Source organism: Mustela putorius, unplaced genomic scaffold (assembly GCF_011764305.1).
Source record: "Mustela putorius furo isolate JIRA1106 unplaced genomic scaffold, ASM1176430v1.1 tig00000145_pilon_pilon_pilon, whole genome shotgun sequence".
Classification (NCBI taxonomy): domain Eukaryota; kingdom Metazoa; phylum Chordata; class Mammalia; order Carnivora; family Mustelidae; genus Mustela; species Mustela putorius.
Genome location: NW_025421294.1, coordinates 28,706,621 through 28,726,773, shown reverse-complemented (window position 1 = coordinate 28,726,773; position 20,153 = coordinate 28,706,621). Strand labels below are relative to the sequence as shown.

The window sequence follows — 20,153 nt, the reverse complement described above, 5'->3', positions numbered from 1 at the left end:
ATTAATCCCTTAGTTTTGAAAAATATGGTTGTATAAAGCTGTTAGTATTATGGGAACCTGGGTGAAATACATATGGGAACTCACTGTCCTATCTTTGCAACTGCTTTATAAATCTAAAATTATCCCAATATAAATTTTTTTATTAAAATCTGTGCATGATACAGCCAAAACAGGGCTTACCTATAAATATGTATCATTAAATGCTTATATTAGAATAGAAGAAACATTTACAGTCACTATCCTAACCTTCTATCCTAAGAGTATAGAGGAAGAGGAAATTAAATGAAAAGCAAGTAGAAAGAAGGAAAGTATTGGTAGAACTAGAAACAGAGAAACAATAGAGAAAATCCATGAAACCAAAAGTTAATTCCTGGAAAAGGTCAACAAAACACAAGTATCTAGCCAGAATGGTATTTTTAAGAAAGACACAAACTTCCTTTATCAAGGATGAAAGAAGAGCTATCATTTCAGACCACTGTGGCATTAATAAATTCAACTTGGAGGAAATGGAAAAAATTCCCTGGAAGACACAAACCAGCAAAAGCTCATTCAAGAAGAACTAGATAGTGGCACCTGGGTGGCTCAGTTGTTAAGCATCTGTCTTTGGCTCAGGTCATGATTTCAAGGTCCTGGGATCAAGCCCCTCTGTGGGAAGCCTGCTTCTCCCTCTTCTACTCGCCCTGCTTGTGTTCCTTCTCTCACTGTATCTCTCTCTGTCAAGTAGAATCTTTAAAAAAGAAGAAGAAGCAGAAAAAGAAGCAGAAGCAAAAGAACTAAATAGAAGACCATTCAAAATGGGGCACCTGGGTGGTTCAGCTGGGTAAGCATCTGCCTGTCAGCTCAGGTCATGATCCTAGGGTCCTGGAATCAAGCCCCACAACTGGCTTCCTGCTCAGAAGGGAGCCTGTTTCTCCCTCTACCTCTGCCATGCACCCTGCTGATGATTTCTTGCTTTCTGTCAAATAGATAAAATCTTAACAAACAAACAACTATTCAAAACAAAATAAACCACTCTTATCTTGAAAAGAGCCTGCACATTAAGCACAACTTAAAAAACAGGGACCAAGTGGGCATTATACTAAATAACTCTTCCCTTAATAATTGCCTGGCCACAGGACTAAATTTGTAAATAGCACACAATCTTTTTTTTCTATGGTAATGTAAAAAATAAGTTAATTCTCAAGAAGACATTTTTTTCACTGTTCTAAATTACAGGATTTTAAACATTCTTTTCTATATAAAAGAGCATCTATAAAATTTTCTATTTAAAATTTCATTTAAAAGCAATTAAGACCTGCTTTAGGATGAAAAAAGGTCCTTAACTTATGTGGTAAGAGTGTGTATCAGCCTGTACCCAAATATTTTCCCCTGGCTTGGTTTCTCAAAAAGCATATCATAGATGGTTTTATACAGGTGGTATCAATGAGAGAAGAAACTTGAAGGTAAGGATGGTTTAACCTGACACTGCTAAGTATCAGGTAAGAGATGATATTCAGGAGTTTAGTTCTTCTCAGTCACCTAAATCACAGAACCAGTGGTTCAGAGCCCTGCTATCTTAATTTCTCTTCGACTAAATGTCTCTACATCAGGAACTTTTCACTCCTTAAAAAGCTTGTTAGAGAAGTTCATGAAAACTTCTAAGAAGAAACACAGAATATCCCTAAATACAGTAATATCTTGTTTATATCTGATGGCCTTAGGTTTCCAAATAGGCAAAGGGAGAGAAGATGAAATAATTAACCAGAATAATCCTACACTAATCAAAGTGTATCCCAGCAAAGAAAACTCTGGGCACAAATGGGTTCACTGTTCTACCAAACATTTAAGGAAGAAATACTAGCAATTCTAAGCAAACTATTCAGCAAAATGGAATAGAAAGAAACACATTCCAACAAGTTTTATGAAGTCAGCATCACCCTAATAAAACAATTTTCAAAAATTACATGGAAAAAAAACTATAGACCAATGTTCTCCATAAACATGGATATAAAAATCTATAACAAAATATTAGCAAATCAAATCCATCAATATATCAAATGGATAACATCATGACTAAGTGGGGTTTAACCCAGGAATGAAAGGTGAGTTTAATATTTAAAACTTAAGGGGCACCTGGGTGGCTCAGTCATTAAGCATCTGTCTTCAGCTCAGGTCCTGATCCCAGGGTCCTGGGATCACGCCCCGCATCTGGCTCCCTGCTCAGCAGAAAGCCTGCTTCTCCCTTTCCCACTCCCCTGCTTATGTTCCCTCTCTTGCTGTGTCTCTCTCTGTCAAATAAATAAATAAAATCTTTAGTAAATAAATAAATAAACTTAATTAATGCAATCCATAACATCAATAGACTAAAGAAAAATCCCATATGATTGATTGTAACAGTATTTTGAAAAACAGCATTTGACAAAATTCTACTTCCATTCACAATAAATAAAGCAAATTAGGAAGAAAAAGGAATATTCATAATCTGACAAAAGTGAGCTGCATAAAACCTTTAACTTATGTCATATTTAATGGTGAAAAACTGAATGTTTCTCCTTGGGATTGAAAATGAGACAAATATTTTGCCCTCACCATTTCTATTCACCATCATACTGTAGGGCCTAGCTGTAAGGGCCTGCTTGGCCAGAGGGAGCCATTTCATTGTGGGCTTAGATTGACCCCACGCCTCCCAGAGGAACTTACTTGCAAACCCCGGATATAGAGGCGGGCCAGGCCAGATGGAGACATCCAATCAGTGGGGTACACATATATTTACTGTGGTGAATTGAAATTCAATTGGTCACCCGTATTGCTGACCAAGCATGACTGTGCAGTTTTCCCTGTGTGTTGCAATCTCATTGGCTACCTGTGTGTGGGCTGAGCTCAACCACCTCTATAAAGGTTAGTCTGTGAGGCAGGGGAGGAGTAGTAATAGTGTCAGGGTTGTTGGGAACATTGGGGTCGTCGGGAGCAGCTTCATCAGGAGCATCATGGTCGTCAGGAGTGGCCTCGCCAGGGAGCAGCGCCACCAGGTAAGGGGAGTCGCTTTGTATGGGGAAATCGTCAGGGTCGGTGTCCTGGTCGTCGTCGCCTCTTTGTAAGGGACGACCCCGACTGGTCAGTTCGATTTTCAATGCTTGGCGCGAAATAAAGCTTTGCTTGACTTTTGCTTTGTGTCGGTCTCATTCCTTTGATCACGGACCCTAACACTGGGGGCTTGTCCAGGATCAAACGACGAGAACTGAGTCAGCATTGGAATTTCTGGGAAAAGCTTCTGGAGGTATTAGGATCTTGTCTGTCTGTGTGGTTGGAGCTCCAGGGTATGGCCCACTGGGGAGAAGCTGGACGCAGCCATGCTCCCCAAGGCTGGAGTGGATGCAGGGACACCCCATCCCTCTGCTGGTAGATCGACAGGGGGTTCGAGTCCCCCTAGGCAATCAGGGGGTTTGAGTCCCCCTAGAAAATCCCCACTGGTGGCAGGACCGCTGGGCCCGCAGTTGTCTTTGTCTTGCCTTTTTGTTGTCTGCTGTGTTGTTTGTTGTGTTTGAAGGAATGGGGTAAGCAGAGAGTAAGGGGATTCTGACTTTTGTCTCCCTGTTCCTTATAATAGATGTGGGGCTTCTCCCTCACTCATTTTCTGTGGTAAGGGCTATAACTGGAACCAACTGGGGTTAATCTAACTCCAGACAGAGACTTTAAGGGATATTCCCAAGCAGCTGCCGAAACTCCCTTTGTTTCGGGGAGTTCCTTGCCTTCTCTGGCCCGACGTGGACTGCCTACCCCCTCCCTCTTGCTGGCGGGAAAGCATGGCATCTGAAGTGGAATGGGCCCATGTGGAACGTGAGGTCTGTAGGTGGAGGGATGGCTGAACTGATGGTTGACTGTCTGTCTCAGCGTTTTAATGGGTAATTGTTAAAGTGGCTTTCAGGGTCTTTGCTAGTCTGAAACTTTGACCTTTTTTTGGATGACAAATGGGATGAAATGCTAGAGCGCTGGTTGCTGGAACTAGGTTTGTGCTTTTGAAATCTACTGGTAAACATGTTTTGTGCTTAACTGAATTCTGTTATAACAGTTCACAATTGGTTAAAATGTAAACGGTTTTCTCTTTGCCCACCCAGAATTGTAAATGAGATCTTTTTGACTCATAAGGCTTTTCCTTAATATGCTAAGTTACTCAGGAAGTACTGCTAAATCAATGATAAACCTTGGGTTACATTTGGGTAAATGCTGTAACTACTACAACTTGCCTAAAGTTTTAATGTTTTGGTAAGGGTCATCACTTGATATATAACCATATCTATTCTGAGTTTTTTGTCATTTGTAATTGTTTTAAATCACTTGTAAGATGAATTCTTTCTTAAAGGAAACTCATATGGGAGACTTTCAGAACAAATACAGGTCTTTGATATGTTGAAATCCTGGAACTGAAATGGTTAAGAATTTCCAGAAGTAAAAGCTACACTCAGACTAAACCAGAATTAGTATGGTGACCCAAGGTAAGAATGAGTCTCCGGGAGTTTTCCTAGAAAGGCTTATTGAAGCCTATAAAATGTATAGCCCGATCGACCCTGAGGCACCCGAAAATCAGAGGGCAGTGAATCTTGCTTTTGCCAGTCAGTCAGCCCCAGATATAAGGAGGAAACTTCAGAAATCTGAAGGATTTGAAGGGAAGAATCTGACTGAGTTAGGGGGAACAGCAGAAGAGGTGTTTAACAACAGGGATGCATAGGAGGATGAAAAACAGACAAAAAAACTAGTTAAGGTTTTGGCATTACATGAGGCAGGTAGTGGATGGTAAATGGAAGGAAAAGCCTAAGCACAGAGAAGGCAGGCAGGAAGGCTTAGGTTCAGATCAGTGTGCTTACTATAAGGAAAAAGGATACTGGGCCAGGGAGTGCCTCAAAAGGAAGACGGCAATGCTGGCCACCAGAGTAAAAATTAAAGTGGACGGGAAATCAGTTGATCTTTTGGTGGACATGAGAGCCCAATTTTCATTACTTATCTCAAAGATGCATTTCTCTGCATATCTTTAGCAAGGGAGTCTCAGCCCTCTTTGCTTTTGAGTGGTCCAACCCACAGGAAGGATTCCAAGGCCAGCTGACCTGGACAAGACTTCCCCAAGGGTTCAAGAATTCACCCACCATTTCAACGAGACCCTACACGAGGATTTGCATAAGTACAGAACTTCCAACCTGGGAGTCACTCTGTAACAGTATTTTGATGACTTGCTAGTAGCCACTGAGGACTATGAGTCATGTTTGCGGGGGACAAGAGCTCTCTTACAGACTCTGCAGGAAAAAGGGCACTGGGTTTCAGCAAAGAAAGCACAGCTCTGTCAGAGCCATGAGGGAGTGCGTTCACTGTCTGAGTCCAGGAAACAGGGGATCACCCGATGCCCCCGCCCCACCACGTCCCAACAAGTGAGGGAGTTTCTTGGGACGTTGGGCTACTGTAGGCTATGGATACCACGGTTCGTGGAGACTGCCTGACTTCTCTGTGAACTGGCAAAAGGAGGGGCTCACTATGATAGAGCGGGCAGCTGAGGCAGAAGGCGCATTTTGGGAATTACAAACAGCCTTACTGGGTGCCCCAGCATTGGCCATCCCAGATGTTACCAAGCCCTTCCACTCATACATGGATGAAAAAGCAGGGGTGGCCAAAGGAGTTTTCACTCAGACTCTGGGGCCTTGGCAAAGGCCAGTAGCCTATCTTAGCAAGAAGCTAGATCCAGTAGCAGCTGGGTCCCCCCCCCCCCGCCTCTGCATAATTGCCACCATGGCCCTCCTGGTCAAGGATGCAAGTAAATTGACTCTGAGTCAAAATCTCATCTTGACCACCACCCATGCTATCGAGGGCCTTCTCTAGATTCCACCAGACCAATGGATGATGAATGCCCAAGTGACGGGGTATCAGGGCCTCCTCCCCAACGAACCAAGAGTGACCTTCCAGCCCCTGATAGTGCTAAATCCAGCCACGCTGCTGCCAGAGGAGTTGGCTGACCACCCACACGACTGTGGGGAGGTCCTAACCCAAGTCACAGGAATAAGGCAGGATCTCAGAGACATTCCCCTCCCAGATGCGGAGATGACTCTGTTCACAGATGGGAGTAGCTACATGGTCAATGGAAAGAGGTATGTGGGGACTGCGGTGGTTTCTCCTGAGCAGGAACTCTGGACGGCAGCCCTGCCACATGGAAACTCGGCACAGAAAGCAGAACTGATTACACTCACTAAGGCACTGCAGATGGCCAAAGGTAAAACCGCCAATATCTATAGGGACAGCAGGCATCCTTTGCTACTCTCCATATACATGGGGCTATTTAAAAAGAAATGGGGCCTATTAACAGCAGAAGGAAAAGGAATTAAAAACAGAGGAGAAATATTGGCTCTCCTCCGGGCTATTTGGGACCCAAAAGAAGTGGCCATTATGCATTGCCTGGGACACCAAAAGGGGACTGATCTGATTTGAAAAGGAAACCAATTAGCAGATCAAGCTGCAAAGCAAGCAGCCCGAGAAACAGTACAAGCACTGGTTACACTCCCGGCTTCAGCCCTACCAGAAAAACCAAACTATTCAGAGGAAGATTTAAAGTATTTACAAAATGGGCGAAATTGGACTATGAAAGGGACTGAGCTAAGACTAAAGCAGGAAAAATAATTCTTCCTCAAAGATTAGGTAAGAAGTTAGTAGACCAGATACATCAGGGTACTCATTTGGGGACATGCAAACTCAAGGAGCTTATAGGCAAGCAGTTCCAGATTTCTAAATTAGGGTGTATGGCTCAGGATGTAGTTGATAGATATGCTCAATGCCAGGCAGTTAATGTGGGAAGAACTAAAATGAGAAGAGGGAAGAGAGAAAGAGGTAAGGAACCAGGAATTTATTGGGAAATAGATTTTACAGAGATGAAACCCATAAAATATGGGCACAAGTATATGATAGTTTTTGAAGATACCTTTTCAGGCTGGGTAGAGGCTTTTTCCACCACATATGAAATGGAGACGGAGGTGGAACCACATTCTTACCAACCCAGGGACTTGGCTTGGATACGTCGCCATCAAGTGCGAAATTTGGAGCCTAACTGGAAGGGACCATTTACTGTCATCCTGACCACCCCCACGGCAATAAAAGGAGAAGGCATCAGGGCCTGGATTCACACAGGTCATGTCAAATGAGACGAGAACAAGGATGTCCCCCAGAGATGGAAGCCGCAGCCGATGGACCCTGCTGACCATGGACTAAAGCAAAGATGCAAAATACTATGAGTTCATTGTTGTTCCTATTGTTACCTGTATATGTAAGAGCTTCTGAGTCACCTCATGAAACAGAAAGTTTACTTACTTACTATAAAACTATAGTTATTAAAGTAGTGTAGTACTGGCATACAGACAGACAACAAAATATCAATAAAATATAACTGAGAGCCCAAAATGAATCTATACATCTGTAGTCAACTGATTTTTTTTACAAGAGTGCCAAGACCATTCAATATAGAAAGGATAATCTCTTCAATAAGTGGTGCTGAGCTGACTAGATATCTACATGCAAACAAATAAAGATGAACCAAAGACCTAAATATAAGAACTAAAAACCATAAAACTCTTAGAGAGAAACACTGAGGTAAGTCTTCATGACTTTGGATTTAGTAATGGCTTCTGAAATATGATACCTAATGCACTCACAACCAAAGAAAAAAAACTGAGATAAACTGGTTTCATTAAAATTTAAGAACTCTTGTGCTTCAAAGGATACCAACAAGAAAGAAAAAGACAATCCACAGAATGAAAGAAAGCAAAGCAAATACGGGGTCTAGTATTTAGAATATATTAGTAACTCTTAAATGATAACAAAAAACAAATGCCCAAAATAACAAAAGACAAACAACCCAATTCAAAATTAGGCAAGGGACCTGAACACACAATTCTCTAAAGAAGATATACTAATAGCCAATAAACAAATGACAAGATGCTCAACATCATTATTCATTACTGAAATACAAATCAGAACCACAATGAGATATAATTTCACAGCCACTGGGAAGGCTGTAATTCTGTTGAAAAGGGAAAATAACAAATGTTGGTGAGAATGTGGAAAAGTCAGAAGTAAAATGGGCAGCAACTATGAAAAATACTTTGGTGTTCCTCAATAAGCTAAACATAGAATTATTACATGACTTGGTAATTCTACTCCTTGGTATATAACCAAATAAATGAAAACAGGTATTTTTCATTGTTCTGTTTGTTTTGTTTTTATATTTTATTTTTATTTAATTATTTGAGAGAGAGAAAGAGGCAGAGGGAGAGGGAAAGAAGCCCAATGCAGGGCTTGATTCGAGGACCCTGGCATCATGACCTGAGTGGAAGGCTGATCCTTAACCGACTGAGCCACCCAGGCACCCCTGAAAATACGTGTTTAAAAAAAAACCTGTACATGAACATTTGTAACAGCACTATTTATAATAGGCAAAAATATATAAATAATCCCAGTGTCGATAAACTCATGATTAGAAAAATAAAAGGTGACATAGACATGTGTATTTGTTTCCTAGGGCTACCATAAAAATTACCACAAACTGGGCAGCTTAAACAAGAGAAATTTATTCTCTCACAACACAGGAGGCAGAAGTCTAAATTCAAGTCCTCAGAAAGCTACACTCCCTCCAAAGTCACCACGGGAGAATCCTTCCTTGCCTCTTCCAACTTCTATTGGCTCCAGGCATTCCTTAACTAGCTTGGCTGCAGTGCTCCCATCTCTGGCTCTGTCTTCACATGGCCTTCTCCTTTTCTCTGTCTTCTTCTCTTCTGTCTCTTATAAGGACACCTGTCATTGGATTTAGCACCCAACAGATAGTCTAGGATATTCTCACCTTAGACCCTTAGTTTAATTTTTCTGTAATAACCCGTTTTTCAAAAAATGTCACAATCACAGATTCTAGGTGTTAAGATGTCATACATCTTGGGGGGGCACTATTCAACCCATTACATCATGCAATGAATTATTATTCACCCAAAAAGAAATAAAGTAGTGATACATCCCACAACATGGATAATTTTTTTAAAAATATTCTTCTTAGTGAAAGAAGGCAGACACAAAAAGCTACTTGTTATATGATTCCATTTATATGACCTTTCCAGAATAGGCAAATCCATAGAGACAGAAGGCAGATTAGTAGTTTCCATGAGTTGGGGGAAGGGGAAATGACAAGTGACTGTTTAATGAGTACAAGGTGTCCTTTTGGGTTGATGAAAATGTTCTAGAAGTGGATAATGGTGGTGGTTGCATAACACTAAGAATGTACTGAATGCCAATGAATTGTGCACTTTCAAAATGGTAAAGATTGGGGTGCCTGGGTTGCTCAGTCAGTTAAGCGACTGCCTTTGGCTCAGGTCATAATCCCATGGTCCTGGGATTGAGCCCCACATCGGGCTCCCTGCTAAGTGGGGAATGTGCTTCTCTCTCTCCCCTCTGCTCATGCACTATTTCTTGCTATTTCTCTCAAATAAAAATAAATAAAATCTTTTTTAAAAATTGTAAAAATTGTTATGTATATTTTATGACAAAAAGAAAATCTCATCACAATCTTTATTTGTAGAAATCAGTAAGTTGCTTCTAAACTTTACATGGAAAACTAAAAAAAAAACTAAGCTAGCTATAATAATTTTGACAAAACAGAACAAGGTTGGAGTCCTTGCATCAGAGAATTTCAGAGACTTACTATAAAGCTAGAGTAATTATGACACTGTGGTATTAGTGAAAGTATAACTACAGAGAGTAATGGAAAGGAATAGGGACCAGAAATAGATCTATATTATCTATGGTCACTGCATTTCAACAATGCTTCAAAAGCATTTAATAGAAGAAGAAAACTGTTTTCAACAAGTAGTGCTGGAATAGGATGCCTGGGTGGCTCAGTCAGTTAAGCATCTGCATTTGGCTCATGTCATGATCTCAGGAGTCCTGGGATCAAGTGCCGCATCAGTCTCTTTGCTCAGCAAGGAACCTACTTCTTCTTCTGCCTGCCATTCCCCCTGCTTATATGTGTACTCTCTCTCTCTCTCTCTGACAAATAAATAAAATCTTAAAAAAAAAATACTGCTGGAACAACCGGTCATCCGTAAATAAATAAATAAGGCTCAATCCTTACCTCACACAATACAAAACACTGGCTCAAAATGGATTACAGACATAAACATAAAATCTAAAACTATGAAATTTCTGGAAGGAAATACAGGAGAAAATTCTTTGTGACCTTTTATTAGGCAAAGATTTCTTGATTAGGCAAAGATGTAACACAAAAGTCATGATCCACAAAAAAACAGTAAATTTAACAAAGTAAAGAGTGGGAGAGGTTACTTGTAAAATGCATATGATAAAAAGAAACCATTGTATCCAGCATACATAAAGAACTCTAAAAACTCAGTGAGAAAATAAACAACTTAATTTTTTAAAAAGGCAAAAGAGTTGAATAGACATTTCACTAAAGAAAACAAAGAGAAGGCAAACAAACAAACAAAAATGCTGACTACCATTAACCATTAAGGAAATGAAGATGATGAGATACTGCTTTACAGCTATAATGACTGAAATAAAAAGTAAAATGACAATACCAAGCCCTGGCAAGGATGTGAAATGACTAGAATCCACTTAATGCTGTTTGTGAGGATGCAAAATCATTGTGGAAAACAGTATGGACAGTTTTTTAAATAAACATACAACACTTATAATACAACCCAGTAATCTTGCTTATTGTTATTTACCTAAGAGATGAAATTCATGTTTACACAACAACTGGCACATAAATATTTATAATGGCTTTATTCATAAACACTTAAAACTGCAAACAACCCAGTTAGTGAATCAATATACAAATGGTAGCACTTCCAAACAATGGAATACTATGCATTAATCAAAAGGAACAAACTTTTGGTAAGCACAGATAAGTATTCAATGCATTAGCCAACCAAGCCAGGCTCAAAAAAGACATTTATATAAACCTCTGAAAAAAGCAAAGCTGCATGGATGGAAACAGACCAATGGTTGCCAACAAGGGCTGAGGTTGGGAAGCAAGACTCACTCTAAAGGGGAATGATCAAGGAAAACTGGGTGTGAGGAAACTCTTTTATGCAACAACAATGCTGGATACAGGACCCCAGGCGTTGATCAACTACCACAGAACTGCACATTACAAAGAGTAAATTTTAGGGTGCCTGGTGATTCAATTGGCTAAGTGCCTGCCTTTAACTCAAGTCATGATCCCAGAGTCCTGGGATCAAGTCCCATATTGGGCCCCTTGCTTAGTAGGGAACCCTCTTCTCCCTCTGCCTGCAGCTCCCCTCTTTGTGCTCTCTCTCTCTTTGACAAATAAATAAATAAATAAAATCTTAAAAAAAAAAAAGACAGTAAATTTTAGTATATGACAATTTAAAAACAACCATCAGGATATTGGAAGAAACCTGAACTTCAGAGTATAACAAATTAAGCTAATTTAGTCAAACTTAAAATTATGGCTACCTTATGAACTATATTACGCATGAACGATGTAACTGTACTTAAAGACATGAAGAACCAAGGAATGGACCTAAGTCTAGGAAACAGTGTTTTGACTGGATATTATAATGCTGAAGATAAAAAGAACTGCATATAAATACTGTGCTGGAATATGGCTGGTAAACTTTGTTTCTCAAAGGGGCTTAAGAAACAAAGTTTGAAGTGACTTTATTTGTATATTAGAGTTGAACAAACCAACATATTGTGCATAATGAGTCAGGGCTTTTACCCTGAAAGAAGATGGGATAAAGCAAGGGGGAGAGCTAGTATGAACTCTGTTGTTTGGAACAGAGTTGGAGTTATCAATATGAAATTATGTTTTTCAATACACAGATAAAGAAGCAGACAAATGAATACAGATGTGTGTGTTCATGTGGGTTAGTCACCTATGTTTATTTTCTAGTAGTAGCTGCTATAAAGCACTAGAGGAGCTAACTCAGCAGTAATGAGCACATTAGTTCCCGGATCTCTGTTTTCTTTTTCTTTCTTTTTTTTTTTTTAAAGACTATTTACTTATTTGACAGAGATCACAAGTGTGCAGAGAGGCAGACAGAGGTGGCGGCAGGGGGGAAGCAGGCTCTGCGCTGAGCACAGAGCTCAATTCAGGGCTTGATCCCAGGACCCCGAGATCATGACCTGAGCGGAAGGCAGAGGCTTAATCCACTGAACCACCGAGGTTTCCCTAGTATCTTTGTTTTTTTTTTAAAGATTTTATTTATTTATTTGACAGAGAGAAATTACAAGTACACTGAGAGGCAGGCAGAGAGAGAGAGAGAGAGAAGGAAGCAGGCTCCCTGCTGAGCAGAGAGCCCCATGCGGGACTCGATCCCAGGACCCTGAGATCATGACCTGAGCCGAAGGCAGCGGCTTAACCCACTGAGCCACCCAGGCGCCCCACAAATCTTAAGAAATTTTAAAGGACTGAAAAAAGACTATATTTTCTGGTCAAAATATAATTAAATAGAAATTAGGGGCGCCTGGATGGCTCAGTGTGTTAAGCCTCTGCCTTCGGCTCAGGTCATGATCTCAGGGTCCTGAGATCGAGCCCTGCATGGGGCTCTCTGCTCAGTGGTGAGCCTGCCCCACCCCCCTGCCTGCCTCTCTGCCTACTTGTCATCTCTGTCTGACAAATAAATAAATTAAAAATCTTTAAAAAAAAAAACAAAAGAAATTAGTAACAAAAGATTAAAATTCCCACAAATTTGGAAATTAAGAAATACGATTCTAAATCATTTATAGGTCAAAAAACAAAACACACGGAAAAAAAATATCTTAGACTGAGTGATAGTAACAATGTAACAAAAGTAATAGTAACATTAAAACTTGCAAGATGCAGCCAAAAGCTAGAGGTCAAGGTATTAATTAGTTTGGGGGTTACAACCGAAAAAAAGTTTTCTGTTTCCATCTTCCCCAGTCCTCTGGCTAGAGGAAGCAGGCTTTTCTCTGGGCTCTTTGTTTGTTGATTGGTATCTGCTGGCCTTCCCAGGTTGCAGGCTTCTCCAGCACCAACCAAGTATGAGATGTATAAGGCAAAAAGAAAACCCAGGGAACTCATTGCTGTATCAGTCCTTGTGTCCCAAGGTTCCTAGCTGGTCTGCCTTCTTCTCTCTAGCCTTCAGAATATTTTTATGTTTGTTTTCAATATCATGTCCAGGGATTTTAGTTATACTTACTGGGAGGCATAGGGACAACTACTTCATCTCCACCTTTCCAGACAAAGTCTCTCAGAAGGGGCTTTTAAGGTACCGACTGACTTTATTGTCCTCTTTCTTGAGTGGTGCTTATAGGGGTGCTCACCTTATTATTCTTTAAGCTTGTATGATTTATGTATAAGCCCATGTATATATTTCACAACTTAAAAATAAGCAGCACTGTAAACTAACTGCATTACAGCTCTCAAAATCCTCTGTGAGGCAAGGAGGAACTTCTGTTCCACTGTGCAGCAGGGACACTCAAACTTGGGAAACACAGAGAATACTGGACCCAGGTCAAGAACCCAATGCCAGGACTCTTAACCACTGAGGCATTTACTACTCAAACTCCTCATTTTGGCCTCCATAATGAATAAGAAATGTTGAATCTGGTAAAATTTCCCCACTCTTAGAATCACACTTAAAATAAGGTTCTTCAGGCTTCATGCAGAGACATTTTATTTTTTTGGCTAAAACTGCAACCAATAGAAATGCTAAATAAATAAATGTGTAAGTAAGGTATCAGAAGTCAGATTCACTAAAATATTTTACAAAGACACCATGAGGTGCTAGAAAGCTTCACTCTAAGGTACTCTGACTCTGTCCTCTGAGATAGAACAGACTAACCAGAGTGATTGCTAGCTCACTATGGATTCAGCTCACCTGGGACCTACCCTAGAGTGTCTTCCCTCTGATATTCACTTTTCCAAATTCTTACCTGACTGGGGCTAGAACAGAAGGGTATCTGTCACACTAGACTCAAAGATTTGGGCTTAGAGCCAAGACAGGGAAAGGACAAAAAAGGATGTCAGTCAATCGCTGTTGATCCATATGGCCTTAAGAACTCTTGTCCTTGTGACAGTCTAGTGTGACAGATACCCTTCTGTCCTTGCTCATAGAACCACCTACTGGAAACTGAACACGGAGAAAGTGTATTCCAGTCTTGTCATTCAGTAGCCAGGATTGATTATGCCTTCAACCCAGGTTCTCTGCTGGGCCCTGGAATCAGATATGAGTAAGACACTGTCTCACATCCCAAGCTGCTTATGAGCCAGAGGTAGATGAATAAAAAGATAATTATATATATATAAGATTATCTTTTTATATATAGATATATAAGATCTATATTTATATATAGATATATAATATATATATCTATATATTTCTGCCAGTGACACAAGATGGTGTGTAGAGATTACCATGGGAGTAGAGTCTAGGGCATCTTGCCAGGTAAGAGAAGAAAAGAAGACCCCAGGACTGGGACATAATGCTGAACAGGAATTATCCACGGAAGAAGATGGATATACCAGATTATCCTTTATCAAAGGGGTCCAGGAAGTGAGAACAGGAAGAGAAAGACATCAAGGCATGAACCACCCTGGTGTGTTTCAGAGATCTCAAGCAGCTTGATGTTACTGGGAAGAAGTGAGATATAGAAGCTTAGGACAAGGAAGCCGGTCAGGACTGAGGAGGGTCTGGACGTCAACCTTAAGACCTGGGGGCCAGCCAATCCGGTGTGTGTGCTGTGGGCAGCTCAAGAGGAGCAGAACCCATGCTAGCACTGTCTGTCACCTGAAGCTGTGCCCCCAATCTAAGCAACACGTGAGTTCATTCCTTAACACAGACTTTTCCACAATGAATAATAAATGGATTTTACTCCACTAATGAAGTCATAGTACTTTAAGGCTATAAATGAACATTTACTTTTTTAAAGTAGAAGATGTAATTAGTTGAAAAAACAAAATAGTTCTATAAGGCAACCTTCTACCTTCTCCTACCTTCCCCTTCCACCTGCGTTCCCCACTTAAAGAGCATATTCAACATTTTTCCTTGTTTCTTCTGTGCTTACCCTTATTCTACCTTTTTTTAAAAAAAAAGATTTATTTATTTATTTGAGAGAGAGAGAGACCATGAACAGGAGGGGCAGAGGGAGAAAGAAAATCTCAAGCAAACGCGATACTAAGCATAGAGCCCAACAAAGGGCTCAATCCCACCACCCTGAGATCACAACCTGAGCTGAAACCAAGAGCTGGACACTCAACTGACTGCACCACCCAGTCGCCCCATCCTCATTTTTTCTAAACACAATACTAATAATGCTATTTTTTTAAAAAGATTTTATTTATTTGACAGAGATCACAAGTAGGCAGAAAGGCAGGCAGAGAGAGAGGAGGAAGCAGGCTCCCTGCTGAGCAGAGAGCCCAATGTGGGGTCAATCCCAGGACGCTGGGATCATGACCTGAGCCAAAGGCAGAGGTTTTAACCCACTGAGCCACCCAGGCACCCCAATAATGCTATTTCATTTATTTAAAAGGTTTTATTTATTTATTTGACAAAGCAAGAGAGGAAGAGAAGGGGGAGCAGGGGGAGCAGCAGAGGGAGAGGAAGAAGCACACTTCTGCTGAGCAGGGACCCCAATGTGGGACTCAATCCCAGGACCCAGGAATCATGACCTGAGCTAAAGGTAGATGCTTAGCTAACTGAGCCACCCAGGTGCCCCTATTAATGCTATTTCTTGACTTTCAATTTTAGATCTTAGATATTGATGGTCTACCGTGGAAGATGGAGATCTGGAATGTTTTACACCACTCCTAAAATACAATTACCCCTTCTCATCCCCCAAAAGTTAAATGATGAATTTTAATTAAATTAATATTAAGTGCTTACATTATTACATCACATCAATGTTGCTCACACCTGAGCTACCTAATACAGTATACTGACATTTCCTGTACAACTTTTTTCCCCTGAAGGCAGCAATTGCCCCATTTTCTTTTTCATTTGTTTAATTTTCTGTGAACCTATCATTAGTATCCCTAAAACTCTCTAGGAGAGTATGAACTCATCTCTTTGTAATCACTTCCTGTCTTATCCTGGTTCAAGCCTTTCCATGGCTCTGCTTCCAAAATAAAGCTTCAGCTTCAGCCTCTATAGTTTGGTCCCAGCCTCGAGTTTTGCCTCTTGGCCCTTGTGCCATAGGTTTTCCCCTATCCAGTGACAGAGGTAATTGGTCCCACACCTATTATGCCAGTTTTAGCTTGGTCCTTGTTCCATGGAGGCTGAGCTTTCCCAGGCCTCTCTGTCCCCTCTCTAAATCCAGTTCTCCCTCGCTGCTCCCTCAACCCTTGCCAATCAAATTCAAAATGTCTCCATCAGGCTCCCATAGTAACCTCAGAGTACTCAAGGGGGCACCCAATCAGTTGTCTTGGAACTCAACTGAGTGGGTACAGAGCTGATGGATCAAAGAGGTTTCTAAAATGTTTAGTGTTTGTGGCACTTGGCTGGCTTAGTAGTGGAGCACACAACTTTTCATTTTGGGGATATAAGTTCCAACCCCATGTTGGGTGCAGTGATTACTTAATAAAATTTTTAAACAGTTATTGTAGAAAATTCTACATAAGTAAACTGTTTTGGCTCTGTAAGAACTTATAAATCGTTTACTTCCATCTCAGAATCTAACACCAACTACCCAAGTGCAGTCAGAGACCACCATGGCTAATCTCCCATCTTAGACGAGTCATCCCACTTACAGACCCCAAGCACAGGGAAGGCAGTCTGTCTCACTAGGTAGTCACTTTTTCCAATCAGCAGAAGGTTATACCAGAACACAGCTTTCCCCAGAAACAAAGAGCCTATTAGAACACATCCTAGAGCTGGTTTAGAGGGAACAAATCAGAGAGGATCCCTGGAAGACAAAATTTCTGAACACCAAAGAAGATGCCATAAGTGATGAGCATGGGATTCGTTTTTATTCAGGGCCAGTCTTTACCTACATATATAACCACTATCCCTGTTCCACATGGTCTCTGGGACCCCATTATGGAGTGTTCCTGAAACCACCCTGAAAGAAAATACTCACTTCCTTGTCTACAAGAGGACAGAGCTTTGTAAGTCTAGGAACACTCGCCGAGCAGCATCTACCCTTCATTATTGTGATGAATCTGGAAACTGACTTGTTCTTGAAGGAGCTCCTGCTCCTCTCCCAAAGACCATAAGATCAGAGTCTGGGCCATTAGTTCCTGAGGTCATCACAGTCATAGTCAAATAAGTCAATAAATGAGGCAGGAAAATGGACAAGGCCTAAGTCCTGAAGCAATCAGTGACCTACAAAGAACAGAACTTACCTTCTTGGGGGAAATAATAGCCCCTAGGTGTGGGAAGACAGAGGCGCCATCAGCTTTGGCATCACTCACCGGCGAACACAAAGCACAGTGGTTGGCCCTTCTCAGCTGAGGCCCTCAGACTGTACATGTCACCTTATCCAGGATGTGGTGTGCACCATGCTATTTTTCTCCCCTCCCACAAATGGTCAGGTCTCAAATTGGGCAAGAGATTTCTGGTCAGTGACTCTGAGGCCTTTTTCTTTCAAGAAAGGAGAATTATATTTTAGAACAACAGGTTGGTTTTTGTTACTACTTCCCCTATAGGTCCTTTTGCCCAGCCCTAACTTCCCTACCTCTGGAATCTCTCAACCTGGCAGAGGTGCTCATCCTTTGCTCCACAAGGATTCATGAATACCTCCTATGTAGTAAAAAAGTTCCCAATCCTGGCACACAGTGACAAATAAAACAGACACATACCTTCTTGCCTTGTAGTTGGAGCTCTCAGACATGCAGTATGGTTCTCAACTTTGCTTCTTCCCTGAAATTCTCTGTCAGAAGGACTGACCATTGCAGCCATATACATGGAAGGGGTCTAGAGACCACCAGAGGAAGACAGTGAGGCCAGTGATCTCTACTGAGTGTGACCTCTAAAGGAGTCAGTGGCAGAGTCCCAGTGGCGGGTAGTTAAGCCAGTGCTCATTCTTTACTTCTCAGCCAACTAATGCATTCTTTAAGGGAACATCTATCTGGACTAACCCTTATTTAGTCCCCATGAACCTAGCATTCTCAGAATTTACATAATATCCATGGGTTGCACTATTATCTGGGTGCTAGCTGGTAAAGCCCTGCTGCTTTCCCTTTCTTGTGCTAGTACCTCTGCTCTACAACTCATCTCTACAGGCCTTAAAGATAGGCCTCCCCACTTTCATCCAACTGTGTCTTCCTTGGGATCCACGAGAAAGGTTCTACAGACACTAACTGGCCCACTTTACCATTTCCTGAGGCTTGGCAGCAAGAAATATCACCAGGACAAACACTTGGTCCTACTATGTCTATAAGTGCCCAAGAAGAAGCTAATCCAACTGTGCCTTGCCAGGACTACTTGAAAAGAAAGAATATTTTGGACATATATTAACTCATGTTCTTCTGCCCCTTGGAATCTAATACTTCTCCCTTTCCCTACCTCCGTTTAGCCAATTAGCCAGAGCTCATACAATGAAGTCTATGATGTTGACAGGGTGATGAATTAACCAGATGCTTCTTTCTGGATTAAAGTACCCATTTTGGAAGCTGCTGGGAATATCAGTTGCTAGTATGTCCCTTTCTGGACATTGCACTTATGTGAAAAGAAATGCCTCACCTACACTTATCCAACATCCCTGGAGAAGGCCTGCACTCAGGGTTTGGCCTAGGTACCTTGCTACCATTTAAGGCAACTGAAAGGGCCTTCTGAGTTCAAGAGCTCCTGATGGGACTATCTGAGATCTGTGTTCCAACTGCATCACAGTTCATCATATTGTACTGTTCAACTCTATTTCTCTTAGTGCCTTAAAGGTGTTACTCCCAAATGCAAATCTCCAGTTTGGAATCTATATCCAGGCAAACTGACCTAAAACCAGCTGGTACCAAGTGGTTCTTAGACACAGATTCTAAAATGGGGTTTTGGCACTAGATCATATTCCTGATTGCTCACAATGAAGACCCAATCAATGGTGACAGACAGAATATTGATAGTCCCTAGTATGATGTAGTGGCATTTCTCCAAAATTTATAATGATAAATTGGGATGGGATACCAGTGGAAAGGAATGCACTGGCTGGTGCAATATTCCAGCTGACTGAGAGATACAGGGGTGTGGTAGACAAATTAATGTCCTCACCACAAATGTCTATGTCCTACCCCTCCGGAATCTGTGAATACATCATATTACTCAGCAAATGGGAGTTAAAGTTGTAGGTGGAATTAATGTTGTTAGTAAGATGACTTTAAGATAAAATTATCCCGGATTATCCAAGTAGGTCCAATGTTATCACAATGATTCTTAAAATGTGGAAGAGGGAGGCAGACAGTCAGAGTCAGAGGAAGATTTTAAGATATCACTGCTGACCTGGAAGCTAGAAAAGGATGCCATGAGCTAAGGCATGCAAGAAGTCTCCAGAAACTGAAAAAACAAACAAACAAGAAAAAAGTTGCACAACTATATGAATATATTTAATAGTACTGAACAGCAATTTAAAATGGTTAAGGTAGTAAATTTTATGTTATACTATGTTATCTTAACACAGTTTTCACAAAAAGTAGTAAATGAGGCTCCAGAGGGAACAAAGAACACAGACTTCACATATTTAATTCAGAAAAGTCATTGAACAAGAAAACCTAAAATAAGTAATAATAAAAACAAACCAGGGGGATGGGGAGAGTTTGATTTGCATAGAAACCACTTTATATGACTTAAAATGCCTAATTTTAAAAAAAAATTACTAGCCATGCAAAGAAACATGAAGATACCCATACACAGAAAAAAAGCAATCCATAGAAACTGTCTCTGAGGACTAGAAAAAAACTTTAAATCAGCTACTTTAAATTGCTCAAAGAACTAAAGGGAACCATGTCTGAAGAACTGGAAGAAAATACTACAATGCTATGTCATCAAATAGAGAATATCAATATAAAGACAAAAATTACAAAAAGAAGGACCAATCTTGTAGTCCAAAATTACAAAAAAGGACCAATCTTGACATTTTGGAGTTAAGTTCAAGACTGAAATTTTAAAAATTACTTAGAGGGTCTTAATAGCAGACATAAGAAAGGATCAGCAAATATGAAGAAATATTAC

General features: G+C 40.8%; 1 long non-coding RNA gene across 1 annotated transcript in view; it reads right to left on the bottom strand.

Moving 5' to 3' along the window:
• The window catches only part of LOC123390789, an 87,820-nt gene extending 68,328 nt beyond the window's left edge, over nucleotides 1-19,492 (bottom strand). The window contains exon 1 of the long non-coding RNA XR_006605371.1: nucleotides 17,339-19,492. This is a non-coding gene — a long non-coding RNA (uncharacterized LOC123390789). The remainder of the gene's footprint in view (nucleotides 1-17,338) is intronic.
• Between the last annotated feature and the right edge of the window lie 661 nt (nucleotides 19,493-20,153).